Below are 16,757 nucleotides of genomic sequence, written 5' to 3' on the forward strand. Positions count from 1 at the left end.
CTACAAATATGTCTTTTGCTATATTTGATGCTTCAGAGGTTCATGAATTACTGAGATCTTGCTTGCATTACTGAGTTTGATTTGTTTGCTGCCTGACAGGTTAGGAATGGCAGTTCGCTGTTATGAAGCGAGCCCTTTAGATCTGCAGTAGGAAGAGAAGTGTCAAAGCACGAGCTGTAGTCATGCAAGGAGGTGACTGGAGGAGACTACCCCAGTGACAAATCAAAGCAGCAGTTGTGAAAGAAGCATGGGGAGGCTGCAGGAGGGAACAGTTCACTTGTCACTTCTGTACTAAATAACGCGACCTTTACAGCCCCATGAGTGTTCTCTTGAGAAAACAGAAAAAGGAGAAACAGCAGAGGGATTCTGCCAGCAGATTTCTCCAGTTTTGAATGCCAGAATAAACATGCAACCAGAAGGAATTTGGTAAATGATGCATAGCTTAAATCTATATGATATGATGTGATATTCCAAGGTGCCGATAAATGAGAAAATTTAGGTGTCAGGATTGTGCATGCTGTGGCTCAGCCAAATTAACTACACTCAACAGTGATGGAATACTGCACCAAAAAAGCCATACTAGTACTCCAGAGCTAATTCATGTATGTTGACACTACATTATTTTCTAGTTTAGCAATATAATAATAAAGCTTGTAATTAAAACAAAAAAAAAACCACAAAACCAACCAAACAAAAACTACAAAAAAAACCCCAAAACACAAAACAAACTATGATACTGAAATATTAAGATATAAGAAAATACCTTAGTGTGTTATACCAAGAACCAGAAAAATAATTTTACATGCCCTGAAGAGCACTGAACTCAAATAGAGCTTACGTATGTTTTGTGACAAGAATGAATCAAAACACAGCATTCCAGTCTACAGAAACCAAGGGCACATTTTTCTTAAGATTCATTAAGAGGCATCTGAGGTATTAATAGTCTCCATGGAAGCTTCTGAACAGGCTGCAAATTAACACTCTCTGACAACTGACCTCCTTACCTATTTGAATTCTTCATTGACTGGTTGAATTGTTAAGAGCTAGAGTTCTATCCTGCCTTCATTTTCCAATTATTCTAATATCTCTTTCTGATCTGTTACTCCTTGACACAAATGGATTAGCACTGCTATACCTGTCATTCGCCGGACAACCAGTGGAATCTATTTAAGTGTATAAATACATGCATTATGTCTCTATGTACACACGCACTTGATAAATACACGTATGTTTTAGTAGCACATTACCAAGATCTACCAGAAGCACTCAAAAGTAAGGAATTGACTCTGATAATAAGAGATTGTAGATCCTCAAAAATGAGTGAAATTTCAGGATGGGGGGCCGAGGCTATGAAAAGGACACACAGCAAAAGGTGCATGCTACACTAGGTTTTCCCCCAGAAGGAATATACAATCCTCCAAAAAAAGAACCAATGAGCAATTAAACTAGGAAAAAAAGGAAAACACATACACACACAATAATTCGCAGAAATATCTGCACAGCTATGAGATATTCCAAAAGGACTCTGCACAAGGCAGGGACTTTGAACATAAAATATGAGTCTAAACAGTTAATTTACTTTGGTAAAGCTGTAAGCAGCTGAAGACAAAAGCCTACAATGGAAAGTGTCAGGCATCTTAATAGCCAGCAATATAAACACCGCCTATAACAAATGAGGGAGGGACAGAACAATAGTACAAATAAATTAACTATAGCCTAGAAACCTCAAACAAGTGTCTCACTTTGCTGAAAATAAGATTTTTTTTTTTTTTTTTACTAACATGTACAAGATTTTATATGACATATTGAGAAGTATATTTCTTTGTGATGCTGGTCTATCTCAGAGGTATCATAAGTATAGAACCATGTAATGTGGCTGTTACTATGGAAACAATTCCTTTTCTAAGGAAAATCAGAAGGTATGAGTCAAGTAAAATCTCAAATAATTTCTTGTGACACTGGTCAGACACCTTGTTAAACTGCACCCTTAACTTATTGCATTCCCATTTCTGTCAATTTTTTCCTATCGCTACATGTTTCACATAGAAACAAGCAATACTCATTTTTCCCCACATTAATTGGAGTAATATATCCTGAGTATGCAGCACAGATTTCTTCACCTCAGCAGCAAATGCAAAACAGTCAAGGATGGGCTCTGAGAATACCATTGCTAAAAAATGAGCCTTGTTCACACAACAACCTACCTCATCAAGGCATAACTTTACACCTTTTATTCAAATAAAAAAAAAGGGACAAAATAAAACATCAATTATACAGTAATTTCTCTTTTTTTATATTAATAAAAGTAATTATATACAGTTAGACAAGTCACTATAATAAGTGCAACACTCAGGGAAACAGAAAACTAAGATGTATAGAATGAATTGCTGAGGGTCACCACTTTAAATTCATCTCTCCCCTAAATGTTTAAGGATGCTATTTCCTTATAACCCCACGACTCTTACCTGTCCCCTCCAAGTACTAAGCCTCAAATGTCTGCAAAGTCTCCCCCGATAATTAAGTGTGAATAAAAGCTATAATATAAAACCTCTGTTTCTGCAACATTATCTGAGCCTGGTCTACAGACTACCGAATATTCTTCCCTTATTCTATCTACCAACTTTTATCAACTTTCCATGTCCAAATCCACTTTTTCTTCAGTAAGGTCAATGCCAGTGTAGATCTGCTCCTTACTGCCTGTATTCAAGTAAGGACAGGCTCATCATACTTCCTGAAAAAAAAAAAAAAAAAAAAAAAAAAGAAAGAAAAAAAAGAAAAAGAAAAGGGGTTACAAATCATATTAAGTTTTCTCTTTCTCACTATCACTTAAGCACATAAAGGCTTTGCACCACAAAAGGTGACAATCTGGGGTCATTACAATGCTTGACACGGAAAAGCAAAACAAATTTTGGGGAAATAAAAATAAACTACATTTTTATGTGGCTCCAACATAAAAGATATTAAAATCAGCAGAGAGGGGCCTGACAGTCCCCTGCCCTTCTACATCTGTAAACACTCAGCTCTTACTTAGCATGAATGTAACAGGAGAAATTTAAGCCTGAACTCTACCCACAGCCAATATATTTTACATTAGCCTTTTATCTGAACGACACCTCACTCAATGCCTCTGTGATCCAGAAAGGGTAAAGATTAAGCAATTACAGGAAATTTTAAATTCATTGCTGTCTCTTTGTTTTGGAAAACAAAGCATGAGCACTGCCTCTTTTCTGAATACTTTTCTTCAGTATAAAGGCTCTGCTCAGCCAACTGGGAGACACAGACTCTCCCCACATGTTTTTGGGGGCCAGCTGCAGCATCCAGAGTCTGTTACTGCTCAGTACCTGGAAAACTCTCACCTTATACGAGCATGCTAAAAAAAAAAAAAAAAAGTATTCAAATTTTCTCAGCCATGTTAAGTTGAAAGACATTGTCATCTGCTGGAAACTGCACAAACAGAAAAAGGGGCTTCAGTAATTCATCAAATAAGCTGCTTGCCATGAATTATTCACTTAGTTTTACTACTAAGACTTCCATGTGCTTCAAGTCACACAAGTGTGATAGGGAGATAGCAACCTGGGAATCAGGGTTGTGAAGGTCTTGCCTGCTCTTATATTTTCCAAGAGAGGAAATGAAGTTAGAATAATTATATTTTTCTATTTTTATCTTTGCTATTAATCTCTTGGCTGGATTACTGAGGGATGCAGTATCTCTGCTTTGCCCTTTCAGTGCCCATTTCCTTTATAAGTCGCTAAGGAGAATTCTTCCTTTCAGCTGTATTTTTCCCCTTTATGAATAGTCTCTAATGATCAGAGAAGTCTAGAAGTGAGCTAAAGAGTCTGTGGATCAGAGGACTTGTCTTCAGGATGGTACCCATATTCATGAAAGCAAGCAATCCAAAGAGAAAAAGCTTCAAGAGAAATTTGATTATAATAATATAAAGAAGGGAGAAAAGAGAGAAAATGAGAGCCACCTAAGGACCAGCATGAAATAACCATTAAGATGCAAACAGCTTAAGTGTAGAATCCTTTCTCCTTGAGTTCTTTTTAAATGGGGCTGAAGTTTCAAAATACATCAAGATAATAGAGAAAAACTCAATCATGTTATTCTGACAAAACACACTACTGTGTATGCTAGATCTCCAGACAGTCAAAAAAAACCCCATGTCTGAGAAAATATAGGTCCTTCCTTAGTCCCTATAGGGCTGCAGAGGGCAGCCTGCATTGCTGAACAGATCTGCAGGTAAATACGGTCCCTTTAATGACTGACAACAGTCCAGGAACAAACAGACTATTCCATTTATTGAAGCATTAATTCCATTTGTTGGAGCTCTAGAAAACAAGCTCAGGGAAACACACAGTGAATGTCAATCCACCCTCCCGGTTTGAAGACAAACTCACTAATATCCAGTTGGATTATCCCAACTTGTGTCTTGTAGGTGTACAATCTTAAGTCTTCAAAGAATTCCAAAAACTGAATGAAAATGGATTCTGCCCTAAGCAGTTAATCACATGTGAAGAATTTTGATATATACTTTGGGCAAATCGTCTGATCTATTTTTCCAAATGGTATTTTATTTCCCTATTTTCCTTTTTTCAAACCAGCTGTTGCAGTAAAACTAGCAAACATGTGTGCAGGATTTTTATTAAATAGTTGTAAGGTTAACAGTAATGGGTGATGCCTATATTTAATATGTGAAAGAGGCTGTGCTGTCCAAGTTGAATAGCTTTAATTCATATTTGTTCTATTTGTGAACCTACAAAAACTTTTCAACCAGAAACTATTCAAACCAAAATCAGTATTGATTCTGGACCCTGAAAAATGCACAGATTGTGATAATTAAAAATTATACATGTCTAAAGAATACTTGCCAATACTGACAGGAAGAGAGGTATCTGGAATCATATGATACACCAACTATGATGAACAAATAGGACACCATTGGTGTACATGCTTATCTTTTTTGATACCCATGCACTAAAGAGCAAGTCTATATATTAATATACCAGGGAACACTGAATTCTGTGTACTATACTTACATGCAAAGAAAGGAGGAGTGCTTGGTTTAACTCAGCATGCACCAGCAGCTCAGACTAGCATTTGCTTGGACTCATTTGTTTTGCCATCCGTTCTTTTGACAGCATTTTTTATATTCATGATTTGCAGTTGATACTACTTCATTTAGGTACACATACCTTCTACTGATACCAAAACTTTGAAGATAATAGTGCAAGAACCACTATATCATTTTGTCCATATGTGCTTAAACTGAAGGCAGGGAAGTAGCAAGGAGAGAGAGTGGCAGAGTCAACTACAGTAGATTAATTTAATACCATTACAAAAGAGGACCATGTCTGAAAGGAAGGAGTAACTTTGAAAGAATGTAAATACCTGATACCAGGCTCGATTTCAAATTTTACTTCAGCTATTTTCCTAAAGTCTGTCTTTTGATGAGTAGTCTAACCCCTGAAACAGACTGGTTTGCAAACACTTGCAATGAGCTGTGGAGTTACTGTTCTTTAAAAAAGAGAACATCCTGGGCACTACAGAAGTCACATATACACACTTGCACAGATATAGTGTATAGGTATGTATGCCCATGTGCACATAAGTTCTGAATAACAAAAGGTAATACAAATACATTAGCAAATCACAAGTGATAATTCACAATTAATAAGACTTTTTTCTACTGTTTTTGGTTTGTTAGAAAATGGTAAATGATGCCTATTGTGTTTACTACATAGAACTGCTACAGAGAAGCTATTAAAGTACCTAACATTTAAAATTATCTTAAGAGCATTAAATATCTTTCAAAGTACATGTATCAGCTAACACACACACGTATATATGTATATATGTGTGTATATATATATATGTATGTATTTTTAAATAATGAGGTTAAAAAATGAACAGCCTGTTTCAGATTAGAAACTCAGACTTGAACTAAAATTTTGTGTCCCAAAACACACACCAGATACTTAGTGTTGCAGTTTATTAAGGCCTGCTGGTAATAAAGGCTATTACATCCCTCCTTGCCTACAAATTTTTTGAAATCTCTCTCACGACCTTCTTCCTTTTCAGAGTCTTTCATCCTTTCTCATTCTGTCCTGCCCTTGCATCTCTCAGAAAATTTTGCCAAGTGAACTTGTCAAAATATCAAAAATCTTTTCTATATCTGCTAGCTAAATCAAAAATTACAGTGTTTAAAAACTTTAAATATTTCTAGACAGCAGACACCACAGTACTTCCTTCTTATCAGTAAAGAACATTACTGAGGACTGGAGATATTTTGTTTTTATCGAGCTTAAGAAGAAAATTTTGGCATCACTTGACTGACAAGAGAAGATTCTGCACAACATTGTTTAAAAGAAGATTTAGAACTGACTCAGTTGTAAACCATTGACGGCCTGATGCCATCCAAAATGAAGGTTATGAATTGCTGGTATAACAGGATTTTTTAAGCCTTGTGGTTCCTTGCCCAGACCTGGCAGCTAATGACAGCCTGGCACATTTCCAGCACTGGTTTCAACAGGGATGTCCCAAGTCATTGGAGGTCTGGCTGTTCTTAACACCACTAGTGAAAACATCTGTTCCAGAACAAAGACTCCACGTCAAAGTATCCAGACTCAGAAGATTTTTTTTTCCACAACAGTCTTACATTACTTATAAGAGTCAGAGTAAAAACATACCATTGAGAAAAACCTAAAGTACTACTTGCTTGCTACAGGCTCACAGCTACATGGTCCTGAAGGCAGCACTGTGTGAAGGAATTCCTTTTGCCTTATGTCATAGGAGGACTTGTAATAATGTCCTTTCTCCAGACAGTCACTACAAATATATCTCATTCACTTTCAAATGCCACAGCCCACCAGTTGAGAAATGCTACTCTGCTCCTAGAAATATTTGCTGGCCATCAGATAGTAGGAACAGCCAGGTTCTCCTCCTGTATCCACCCTGGGGTGCTCAGGTCTGCTGCTCTGTCCTGCCCTGACAGAGGTGGTGGCCATGACAGAGGATGCTGTCACTGCTGCGACAATCAGATTTTGGGCCACACTTTGCATCACCAATCATTAATATCAGTAAAGGGCCAGGTTATCTATATGACATAAGTACAAGGTTAATATTACTATTAACCTACTCATAAGGACTATATAAGTTTATTTATACACATATATACAAAAATATAAGTTTTTATATCCAGATATTTTTAAAAAACAAATACTAAGAAGCAGTTAGCAAGCTGCCAATCATTCAAATTGTCCTGCCCTGCAGCCATGTCTGGTGTGTGGGGTTTAGGGATATTTGGCAGTCAATGTGCTTACGGTCCATCTGCTCACAGCAATATCAACAATGTGCCAGGTTTCCAACTGTATTCTTCAGCTACATTGTTTATTATTCAAGTGGATTGTTTTCCTACTACTCAATACTGATTTGTAAACTGTGTCTCTTTTTAGCATTGTTTTAATGAAAATGAAAGGAAACACAAATGAGTAACAACCTTTCCTTCCCAGTACTGCAGTTTAGGGGAGGGCAGGGGGGAGCCCATTATTGTTGGTTACAGCTAATTTACTGAATAAGAGAAGGTTCTCCATCTAAATTTGAATATGTAAATAATCCAGTCAGAAACACATATCTCTGTGCTGTGTGTTGAATTTCTACTTGCTATGCTATTCCCCTTGCTGCTTTGCATCTCTAAGTCTTCAATTATTATCACTGAATCAGTCACACAGCGTACATCCTGACTGTCACATGGATCTGCATCAAAGCCATGCAAATACTCTCATGCCTATAGTTCAACTTGATTGCTTCTATGGTTATGACAGATATATTAGTGCTTTTCCTTAATTATATACCTTGCTATTGACCGCTCTGTGATCCAGCCCCAATATTACACCCTTTACAACAGGGCCTGCTGACATCAAGAACTAATATAGCCATCTATTTTTTCCCCTGAGCTGAGAAAAACTGAAGGCTTAAAGAAACTATACCATAAAAGTCAATGCAGCCACAGATAGCTATGGACACTGAGTTAAAGGACACAATAATATGAGACCTATATTACTGTATGCAACATTTTGTGAGATAAGTGTTTTGATGAGCATGGTCCTGGTTTTAAGCCATTTAATCACCATATCAAACTTCCTGTGGATTTTGCTACATTTCACATGACACTGTACCCTAATCCTATACTTGGCACAACAGTAGCTGTTTTCTCTCAAACATATTGCATTTTATGCAAACTGTAGTTCATAAGCAAAAAACATGTATGTGTTTGGAGAGGTAAAAACAACTTCCTGCTAATGTCACAGAGGTTTATGCTGCTCCAAACCTAGCCAGCACCATTATCTCATTGTTTGCCTAGCATGACTCACAGAGGTTACATCCAGTAAACAGCCTAACTCTTACACAATAGCCAAGCTCTTAAGATTTCTTGCTATGATCATTGCAGTGCACAACATCAGCATCTGATTCATTCAGCATGTCAATTCAACACAATTATTTTACACCAGGCGCCATCAGCATCTATTCATTGTGACACAGTACATTTTAGAAGAAAACCTTTCTTTAAGAAAAAGAATGGAAGCTCAGAGAAAGAGGGATTTCCACACTATTTTATCTGCCACAGCTCACTAGGCAGTGTGGCACAGTCACCTTCCTTTCTAAGAGGCCAATGCACTAACAAAACAGAGGACTGTGCTTCTGATCTTCATCCATGCACTTCTACCCCCAGTCTCCAGCACCTTTTGGGAGCAGGTGGTTAGTACCAACTGCTGGTTCTTCCAGCTCATTACAGCACCCATTTCTGCACCAAGACATGTCATTCAGAACAGCATTGCAAAGAACAGGACCGTAAGTGAAATATCATCCCCTCCTCTTTATTGTGCAAACTCAATGCTGTGGAGATCCAAGACATTTCCATCTCTTCATCCCTCTGCAGCGATACCACCTTAGATTACACAGATAAAGCAAAAAAACAGATGATCTAACTTTATACCAACTGTATTCTGCACAGAGCCCTGAGAGAGCTTGGTTTGCTTGTGGAGGCAGTGGCAGCAGGGAAAGATATTATGAAAGTACAATCCTGAAGTGAACAGGATGCACATGCACACAATTTACTTGTGAGCAGACTGAGACCAGAACAGAAAACCTCACTAGAAATAGAGTATTTTAAAGCACAAATACTGGGAAAACACTGGGGGTGGGGGAGAGGTGATCAATATCCATGATGGGAGATGTGTGAGAAAAGGAGAGAATCCTGTTGGACAAAACATTCAAAGTACTGCAGAAGAGCCCTGCAGAGCAAATAAGGCACTACACCTATTGGAAAGGAAGAGAGAAGCAGTAAATAAGAACAACCTCTAATTCAGTAAAAGCAAAACATAAAGGGGAATGTTAAAATCATGATAAATAGCATCTTAGACTTCCCCTTTTCCCCAGAGCACGTCAGACAGTACCATCTAGCAGGGAAGCTGGGGACTGAAGCACAGGGACTGCTTAGTAATGCACACAATAGTGAGGGGCAGGAACACCAGGATCATCACATTCAATTCAAAAGGATAAGAAGAACTCAGAAAGACAGAACTAATTACTTAAACTGGAGTCTTGACTGCTATAAAACTTTCAAGAGGTAGAACATCAGGTACAAAAGAAGACTGGGAAGATTACATATTGAAGTTCTGAGAGCACACAAAGGAAATGCACCACAGAGGAAGAAAGCAAAGCCACACAAGTGGCTAAGCTAAGTAACAAGAAGTTTCAAGTGAATTAAGAACATGAGGTCAGTAAGGAGACAGTATGACAGTCCTCTAAGAGGTAGGAGCTATAATTTATTCACCAGAAGGGGAGAAAGGCAGTAATTCAAAGTGTGCTAGAGCCAAGAACCTAAGTGTGAAGTTCAAAAACTACACATTCTGTCAAAGGAACTTGAAAGCAACATAGCACACCAGGTCAAAACATTAAAATGGGGGGAAATTACTTGGAAAAGATCAACCAGAACATCACTGGTTCTAACCAAAACCTCAGCTGTAACACAAAAATGCAAAGCAAGTCATGATGGGGATGAGATTTAAATCAAAGTTGTAAATAAAATTGTAAGTTCCTAATGGGAAAAAAATAGAAAAATGAAAAATAAACAATATATAAGTTAAGTAGTGCAATGAAGATCACTGTTCAATAGGAAGCATTTTGCACTATTAAAGGGATTGAGTAAAAAAAAAAGACAACAGCAAAATGCTAAACCTCTGGTGTAAAGAATATATGGTAAAACTGAAGTTTCCACCAACTACTGCAATGTTATATGAGTAGTGAAGAGATATGTGCAATGGCATGACATTTAAAATAATGACCAGTCAAAGTCAGGACGGTGAAATGGACTGAAAATCCAGTCATGGCATCTCTCTCGTATGCAGAAATTTAACACAGTTGCATCCCTCCAGTAATCCTAAACTGCAGAAATGGATCTGGATCCCAGTATGGAATTACAGACTTAGGCCCCTGAGGCTTGATCCATACTTCAATAATGTATTTATTAATGTTCTATCTGCCAAAAGAATCCTTTTCGCAGCTTTCCTTTATTTTTAACTAATAAAGCATATAACTTTCCCTATGCTTTCATGCCTACAAATAGGAAAAAAATCTGGAAAGGGTTCTTATAGACAAATTAAGTGTCATAATGATTCTATAAGCACTTTCTCATTAAAAAAACCCTTCTGCTTAGCTCCTCAGGAAAACTCAAGTGTCTTTCAAGCAACAGAAATGCAAATAATAATAAATACTTTTTTTCCTCACAAATCTATATTCACAACTAAAACAAGATAATGTTAATGAAGACCTCATGGTATATATTCACTGAGTCACAGCCACAAAGAAACCTATCACCTTCCTGATTTAGAAGCCAACTGATTTTGCGTAAGATAAAATAAAGACTTAGAAATAAGATGGCGAATCATTCAATTAGTTTAAGCTTTCCAATGCAGCAGCTAAGGGAAATGCTGATCAATACTGTGAACATCCAGCTTCCTAAACAAAAAGCACGTTTCACACAAAGCTGAACATTTTTCTCCTTGTCACACAGAATTATCTTAATTATTGTTTCAAGGAACAGCTTTACATAGAATCATCTAGGAGTCCAAAATGCTGCTCAAAAACTCATCACTGGAATAATTTATGATTTTTTCTTCCTAACATCTTTGGCTTGTTTGATATGCTTGCCATTTCTCTCTGACAGGGAGGTCGATTAAATCACATTTATATTGTAAACGTATGCATTGCTTTTTACCCTAGGCGGTGGATGAAGAGATACAGAGCCCCATGGGAAAAGCAAGCCAATCCACTTTCATATTGCAAACTTCTGCTCTTCGGAAGAAATGAATGGTTGCCAGGGAGAGCTGGGAATTACTCGAGGATGCAAAATGTTATTTTAGAATCCTTTTGAGAGAGGTTTTTCTCTCCCCCACCTCACCATTTTCACATCTCCTGCTAATGCAGCTCACATCAGTTTCTATGAAAACACTGAAGGAATGCACTTCACCAGCATTCTTCAGAGGATCTGTATAAATCAGGCTTTAACTCTGCCTGCATAAAGCAGGCCATTTCTTTACTTTCAAAGGGAGAAGGGAGAAAGGATTTGTAACATTTTCCAAAGCACTATGTCTGCCAAAGATCATTTGAGATGAGGAAGGTCACCACACGTTTTTGAAATAAAACAAAGTGCTAAAAACAGGGAGGGTAAAGGTCATTGCTTAGGGCCATGGAAAAATGAGGCTGCAGTATCATTAACCTAACAGAACTAATTAGGAAGCATTCAGCTTTTATAAATTATGCAAAGCACTCCATTTACACTTTTTCAGATTTTTACCATAACAGGGATAATTAGGAAACATTTACAGCAGCAGTGTAACCTAATAAAGCAACCCTTTCATACCAGGATACCTTCCCCACTAACACTTGCATAGCTATAATAGTGAGAAATAGGTATTATTACCTGAAAAAGCTTTATGGAAATCATTTCATCTGTGACTGAAGAGCAACATGATCATGTTGGTATTTCCCCTTCACTTGAGGCAATAGCAAAAGTCAATCAACTCAACTAAGTAAATAACTGACTCTGTACTTCTAAGGGCTTCTTGCTAGTTTAATTATAACAGAAAATTAGCTTGTGTGATTTAACCTTAAGAATATAAACCTTGCCATTCAGGGATTATGCAAACTCAGGGTCAAATCCTACAGTGGAGTTCATTCCCACTTAGTACTCCTGAAAAACTGGAGAGATTTGACATTTCAGTATTAAATCTAACAGCATGAAGTATTCTGAAATATCAGCTTGGTTCTCCTGATTAATACAGGACTTACATCGGCTAAGTATTTTAAAAGGATGAATGAAAAATCCTGAAATTAGGAATGCTCAGCAAATAACGACTTTTTTTGCAGATACAAAACCATTTATCTCCATACATTCTGTGTTTGTTTTTGAAACATAGTTTGTAAAGCTAATAAGATAATTTTCCTCCTCCCATCAGGGAGAAAGAGACCGAAAACAAAATATAAAACATGCTGAAAAAGAATGGGAGCTGAAATCAGACTGGGGAGGCATGGGTTAGGGGTGGAATTGGATAAGAGGAAAGAGGAGGTAAGGATAAAAGTCTCATGAAAGTCTAAAGTTATAAGAATTCAACCACCTCTAGTATTTCAAGAGGTTAAGGAGATAAGAAAATACACTCCTGCCTTCACACCTTCTACTTGTAATGCTCTAAAGAGTGACTTAGAGTCAAATAAGTCAGTGGAAAGATTCCCTGCACTCATCTTTAGATGTTCTGTATGAAATACAGCCTGATTTGGCTATAAGATTTTCATGACAACACAAAAGATTTATAAAGATTTTATATAATCACAGAAATTCCACTTGTGAGCTGGGAGAGATAAACACCAAGAATGAATTTTGGCACACTACAGCTTTCACAAAGTGCAGAACATAACTCACTGAGTTTTCTTGTATGTCCATCATTTTTCCTCCCATGAACCGCACAGTCAAAACATACACCATATGACTAGAACATCCATGTACATTTCTGATATTTTCCTCCTCACCAAAAATTAAATTTCCATAAAAATATTTGGAAAACTCTTATGTTTCTACTATTTACATAACACCAATATTGACCAGCTCTACAGAAAAATAACTCTTGAAACCTTTTTACAAAATCACTGTATAAATCTTCTGCCACCAATCAGATCTAAATAAACATAGCTTTTCTCCATCACCCATGTTAATCCAGTTATAGCAAAGGCCTCGCATTCCTGTTCCAGTCTCAGCAGCAGATCAGGCCCTCAGCCAGGGACACTGCACGCTCTGATGCATAGGGGAGTTTGCTCAAGTGGTGTGTATAAAGAGCAGTCAACATTGCATGATATTGAAAGAGTTTTAACCCAAATATTAACATTGTCCTTACTAGAACTATCATCTTGCTAATATTTATATTGGTTTGTGTTTCTTGTCTTAATTCTATTTAAACAAAGTACTCCCGGTGTCTCTTGCTGTTCATACACTAGAGTTTTGTTCACGATTTTACATGGTTTAGCACTACTTGTACCATAAATGACAGGACAGCAAGAATTTACACTATATAATGAAAAATTGTTAAAAATACACCACGAACAAAATCTACAACAGTATAATTCAGTGTAGTCTGATAATTTTAGTGACATTAGGCCAAAGCAGAAAACAAGAAAACATGAGATTATATTTTTGGTTCTCCCACTCACCTGCTATGTGACCATGGTAAAATAATGATGACTGCCTACTCCCATTTCTCATTTTCTTCACTTCTTAGGCGCATTAGGCAATAATTATTAATTTTGCTGGAGGGTAATAGGTACGAGCATAATCCTATAATACTACCAAAAAGACAACATTGGCTTTGAAAGGTTAACTGCGTTTCACAGCACTATTTCCATGCTTTTGATTACCTGGTGAGTCATGAGAATATTGCACAGACTGACAGCTGTACTGGACATCAGTAATAGATCTCTTGTACAATTTATCCAAATTTACTGCAACTATGGTTTAAAAGACAGCCAAGATATTGAAACAAAACAGAGAATAAAAAAGAAACTGTGATAAGTGCTTCATTACTTCCATTTACACTAAAGAAAAGACACCTTCCACTGTTGGTGTTGGGTGCCAGAAAGAAATGTTGCTCCATTTCATAAACAGAGAGTTCCAGTAGAGCTGCCAGAGTTGCTGAGTGAACTTAGAGAGCTTCATTATCTTGGGGCTATCATAAAAGCTTAATGTACAAATTTATCCAGACCTTTCCATAAACTGCAAAGAGGTAGAAAAACAAATTAATATTGCAGCTTTGCAGATGGCACACCTTGAAAGCTCAGCTCTAATAGCCACATCTGCGGCTGCAGCCACTCAGCAGACACCTACCTACAGATTTGTCAGCTGTTCTCAGGTCACCCAAAGGCACTGCTGTGGCTACAGCAGAAATGCGTTGTGTCAATTAATTTGATCTCTCATTACATCCAAATCCCATCCATGTTTCAGTCCTGATATAATGATGTGTCTTTTGTTTGTTCTTCTCTTGTCTCATATTCCTTTAAGAGCAGGTGGCTGAGCAAGTTCTCCTTGAATAGCTAACTTTGTCTTTAAAAACCTACTACTGTTCCAGGCTTACAGAGACACATAATCCAGCCCTGCCATCCCATAGCTATTCAGTAACAGAGAAATTCCCTCAGCAACTGCTTCATAATATTTAGAAGAACTCTGAAGTTGAACAGAAATTTTCTCAAACCTTCCAACAACATCAGTGGTCTTTGAATAATCTTCTCTAAATTCTAGATGAGTTCTGTGGCCAGGACCTAAGTCTCATGAACCAAAGCCCATTACCCTAACCATCATCATCTTGAATAAACGCCTTTTTTTAATAATGCAAATGTGTCAAATTTTTTTCAACCTCAAAACCTGAAGACTCAAAACAAGTAACCCCCTCTTCATTCAAAAGTTCACTTAGTAATTCCTTTTCTCTTTAATTCCAAACGTAAGTACAACTATATGAATGAGAAACATTTGCCCACATCAATAAAAGCTGCCTTGCCTGGTCCCTCATTAGTACAACCTGTCCTTTGTTTTCAGTTTCTGGGTGAGAGGAACAGATACACACTGTACTCATTAGAGTCCTCATTATGACTCTCACTACAAGAACAAGATACCCTAATTGTAAGACAGATGAGAAAGACAGCAGCGTCCTGTAGTACCGTGACCTTTCCAGCACTTCATATTTTGACTTGCTGACCGTTCCATCTGCTTGTTGCACACTGCAGGGAAGAACAGGATAGTCATGCATGACGGCAACTGGAGCAAAGTTAACCCATTATTGTAAACCAATGTAATCTCACAAGTTTTCGTTTGGTCCTGTCTCAACTACTGCTAAACTGCCAGAGCTTACCCTGCATTTCTGTTAACAGTAGCAATACACATTTTTCTTGCATCTCTGAGATCACACTCACAGATCAAGCTTCTTTTGTGCAAAAGCAATGACAGATTACTATTCTGGGCAACCCTTTATAAAAAGTGACAAATCACTTTTAATTCCTTAGATATTCATTATCATAACACTAATCCATCTGGCATTAAGGAAGGAATAATATTCAGGCCTGTATTCTTTCCTTTGCAATTTAGTACAAGTCTTGAATAGCTTTTGAGATCTTATTATCAGAGATCCCCTGGTACTTTCATATCACATAGAATACTCCAAAATATTACAGTGTCAGTAATATCTCAGCATTTTTATAACTTGACTTGAATATTACAGCATGAAGTTCTTCAGATAAGACTTGGCCTTTCCAACAGCAGTGGCACTTGATAACATCATTACTCCCCATCAACTTTAGAAACTGCCAAAATTCCTTGCTGAGCATAAATGTTTGCAAAACTAAAGGAAATAACAGCCTGAAGCAATTGATAGTCCATACCAAGGAAAATGGGACATACTGAACTCGCTCTCCAAGTAGACCTGTAGATCTTAATAGCACCTTCCAGCACCTAAAGGTGGCCTAGAAAAAAGCCCGAGAGGGACTTCAGAGAAGGGAACATCAAATAAGAGGGAACGTCTTTAAAAAGGGCAAGTTTAGATCAAGTACTAGAAAGAAATGCTTTGCCATGTGGGTGTAACACTGGGAGAGGCTGCCCCAAAAATTGTCAATGTCCTACTCCTGAGAGTATTCAAGGGCAGCTTGGATGAACACCTTCCTGGTCTAGTGGAAGGTGTCTCTAAGGTCCTTTCCAAATGAAGCCATCCTCTGTAGGAAGTTGTAATTTTAAGGCACAAGTTGTGACAAACACTGCTCCAGCATTGACCAGAAATATATTTATTAAACATGTACATATGTTTAAATAAAACTTCAATTCCTTTTAAGGTTATGAATTAAGAACTACGGTAAAATATTACAGATCTAAGATCTATATCCATGTATCCTTCCTCTAAAGACTGACTGGAAGCAATCTGAGAAGGGTAAACCTCCCCTAGATGTGGCCAAGGGCCAAGAACAGGAAGAAGGTGGGTTACAGAATTGTAGGAACAGTTTCAAGGCAACAGTTCAGACTAGAAGAACGAAAAAGAAATACAGCAGAGAAGGAAGGTGTCAGATATTTAAAAGAGCAACAAAATTAATTAAAGAGCAACAAATCTAAAGAGCATCAAATGGAACAAAATTTTATTCTACAAAATAAAAAATCAAACAGGCAGTCAGTGGAGGGC

The 16,757-nt window shown here is 37.4% G+C and overlaps 1 long non-coding RNA gene across 3 annotated transcripts in view; it reads right to left on the reverse strand.

Annotated features, from left to right (window-relative positions):
• The window catches only part of LOC116808542 (uncharacterized), a 420,301-nt gene that overhangs the window by 361,599 nt on the left and 41,945 nt on the right, over positions 1-16,757 (reverse strand). The window contains exon 2 of one of the 3 annotated variants that reach the window (XR_012056690.1): positions 2,622-2,731. The exons of the other annotated variants lie outside the window; for them this stretch is intronic. This is a non-coding gene — a long non-coding RNA (uncharacterized lncRNA). The remainder of the gene's footprint in view (positions 1-2,621; positions 2,732-16,757) is intronic. 3 annotated transcript variants of the gene reach the window in all.

Source organism: Taeniopygia guttata, chromosome 6 (genome assembly GCF_048771995.1).
Source record: "Taeniopygia guttata chromosome 6, bTaeGut7.mat, whole genome shotgun sequence".
NCBI lineage: Eukaryota > Metazoa > Chordata > Aves > Passeriformes > Estrildidae > Taeniopygia > Taeniopygia guttata.